This window comes from Teleopsis dalmanni, unplaced genomic scaffold (assembly GCF_002237135.1).
Source record: "Teleopsis dalmanni isolate 2A unplaced genomic scaffold, ASM223713v2 unscaffolded_contig_2880, whole genome shotgun sequence".
In the NCBI taxonomy this organism is placed as follows: Eukaryota; Metazoa; Arthropoda; class Insecta; order Diptera; family Diopsidae; genus Teleopsis; species Teleopsis dalmanni.
The window spans coordinates 2587-6069 of record NW_024034262.1 but is presented as its reverse complement, the minus strand read 5'-3'; the positions used below and the strand labels follow the sequence as shown (position 1 = coordinate 6069).

At 25.7% G+C, this 3483-nt stretch overlaps 1 long non-coding RNA gene across 1 annotated transcript; it reads left to right on the top strand.

Annotated features, from left to right (window-relative positions):
* Positions 1-1554: 1554 nt before the first annotated feature.
* On the top strand, positions 1555-3279 carry LOC119664886. The gene is made up of 4 exons (XR_005251308.1): positions 1555-1598; positions 1668-1796; positions 1925-2077; positions 3056-3279. It is a non-coding gene; the product is annotated as an uncharacterized LOC119664886 (long non-coding RNA).
* The last annotated feature ends 204 nt before the right edge of the window (positions 3280-3483 follow it).

Here is a 3483-nt window from a genome sequence, read left to right as displayed (position 1 = left end):
TTTTCAGTAGTTTTAAATATATTATATAGTACAGAACTTTTAAATAAAAATCATAAGTCTTATGGAAATGGAATTTATCTTAAAATATGAATTTAAAATATGAAATTTTTTATTTTAAAATTAAGTCCAAATTTAAGATAATTATGATTAGCCCAAATCCATTCCAATAAATAGTTCATTTTATATGAGCATATAGTAGATATTGAGAAATAAATTGCAATATTCATTTTTATAACCACTTTTGGAACCAAAACAAATCAGTCTATTTTTTAACATATTAAAATTAAAAGTTTCCAAGTACTTCTGCAGAAAAATATCTATAACGATCTTAAGAGCTCTATGGCACCATTCAAATATTAATCATATATCCATACTCCGTTTTAAGGAACTTAAGGATTCCACAAATGCTTTTCAATTTTATAAATTATGTGCTATCTAAGGTTCGTTAAATGATTTCCTAATTTCAGTCAGGACTGTCCTCCTCCATATTATTGAAGGTTTTCCACGTCATTAAAGATCTCACTCTTAAAACTTACTGGTATATTCATTCCAACCATACTTCCATTTTTATTCTACTGGTTGTTAACTCCTAAAAGTTTTTCAGTGGAAATTTTTCTAACTTACCATTTTTGAAGAATATATTACAAACATATGTGAAACAAACCATGTTTCATTACTATAAAGAAATAGCAATTTTACACAAATATTAAATATTGTTGTTTATTTAAAAGTGTTTGTTGTGCTTTCAATCCATATTTTTATATATTCCAAAACTTGGCTTCTGTCATATGTGTCTGTTGCGTAAGACTTGTTGTATCCTGTTTTACTAAACCGTCGAGTGAAAAGTTACTTCTTAAGTGAAGTAAAATTTACGTTGTTTCAAATATAAGCCAATTCTTTAAAAATCCACATTGCTGCTATTTTTCAATTTCTAAGTTAATTACTTGGAAATATGTTTTTTTAATTATTTTTGATAGGTTTAGGTTAAATTATACCGGCGATCTCTCCCAAGGGATCTACTTAGGGCACATTGTGTTACCACTTAAAACCTTTGGCAAAGCTTATAATGCTATTCAGAGTCTTATTAGTATTAGTTTTGATGGATTATTAATATAATATATATGCTATACATTATCCAGATGTTATCGCTTTCGGTAGTTTACAACATTCAAATCAAAATTCAGAACCCTAAGTATTAAATTTTAAACACAGTATATCTGAATAAGGATGTTATCTAAACACCGCTTTCTCTAAGAAACTGGAACTACTTTTTTAAAAATTTAGATATCGAGAATCAAGTGTGTCTCGATTATGCCATTTTTTTTATGTAATGTCTAGGGTTGGTTAAAATTTTCTATAAATAGAAGACATATCGTCGACATAGTGAAGAAAATTATTTGCTAATTTATAAATTAAAAAATTAGGAATAAATTATATATATATATTCGTATACACAAATAAAATTTTAATTTATTTTATTTTAACTTTTCAAAGTGTCAAATAATATTTTTAATAATTTTTAATATTTATTTCAATTATTAAAAAAAATTTTATAAAAATGTCTGTTTGATTGCAAAACTTAGATTTAAATTAAATAGGTAAGCAGATTTAAGCAATTACTAAGACAGTTTTAATAAAATATTTTTAATGAAATTTATTATTAAAAGTGTTAACTTTGGCGTCACCATTTGAAGTCAATGATACAATTCCTTCTAAAATATGAATCATCCTTAACTGCTGTATTGAATAAGCCCAACGTCAGACACCAACAACTAATGACGTACTATTTTATTAAGGTAATACCATATAACGTTATCAATAGTATACATTTCATAAAATTATAATGCATTATAAAATTGAAATTATATATAAAGTAAATTGCATGTATTGAATTCACACGAGAATTTTGTTTTTATATTTTAAGTTTTTAAAAGTATATATAGAACATGTCTGAAAGACTTGGACGTCATTCAACAATTGCTTATTGCCCCAATTGCGGTCAACATGTTAGAACATTCACTAGTTATGAAATTTCTCTAAAGACGCATTTGCTGGCCTTACTTTTGTGTCTATGTGGGTAAGTAAATTACGATTTACGATTTTATATGAGAGTACAAAAAATTTTTAAGGACGAAGACCATATAGTTAGCTAATGTCTTTATTTCTTTTTTCTTGTTATTGTATTTATATTGTAACGAGGTATTCTAATTAGGTAATATTAATATTTATAAGAATACATATATGGGAAACAGATCTATAATAAAATCATATTATTGATCAGTTACGAATAAAGTATGTAGACTGTTAAATAAAGAACTTATTGATAGTATCTCTCATTGAGGATGCATATTTGAAAGCTAACAAGTATTAAATTAGTTTTATTAAAAAATTTGTATAAATCTCAGAATGGTTATAGGCTTCTCGGGTAGGTATGTAGAACTGAAGCCAGTTATTGTTTAGTTTGATGAAGTGATAAACAATAATCCAGTCAAGGTATATAGAGAGGTTATAAAGAAACCTCACAGCTAATAGAGAGGTAAAGTGCTCAAGAGCACTGACACCACCAGCCTCAACATAATAAAAATCTGATTTAAAACTGTAGAAATAGAAAAATTGTTTATCTATATTTGTCTTTTCATTTTCTTATATTATATTTGAATAAAACTGCAGATATGGATATAAGGTCGCTTTCTCAGTATATTATGATAGATTTGAAAAAAATTAAATATTATTCGTTTTCCTTACATTGATTAACTATTAATTTATATACACATGTGACAGCATATGTAAAAATCAACATTAATTGTCAAAGCTTTATAGGGGTATCTAAGGTTCCATCTAACTACGCGGATCACATTTCCTTTCATATTTAACTGTAGTATGAGATAGTGTGTAGTAAGCAAGTATTATTAACAAAATTCTTGTATTATTAAGAATTTCCTTCGGAACGTACATATTTTGCTTGTTGACTAAGTTTTAAGAGGAATAACTTATGATCACTAATTTTTTTTTATATTATGTTATTTATGTGAAATATTTTCTATTTTTATAATAGGTGCTGGTTCTGTTCTTGTATACCTTATTGCTCAACATGTGTCCATGATATTGCACACTACTGTACACGATGTGGGATGTATTTGGGTAATTCAAGTTTTTAATCAATAGCTAATGGATTTGTAAGAAATAGCTATATTAATCAGTACACATAGAAAAATATAAGCGAAATGTATCTATTGAAAGTTATTATGCCATATATATACAAATAAAATTGAATTCATTAAAGCAATAACAAAATCGTTTCATTTTATTTAAACTAGTATTATATATTCAATGTTTGTATATTATTACTTTATTTTTTACTTGCATGTACCTTTTATTAATATATAAATAATGCAACAAATAATGCCTCTACAAACAGAATTGTATTGAAATAAAAAATATAATTAATTAATTCAATTATTCTACAGCTACTTTATGATTTCG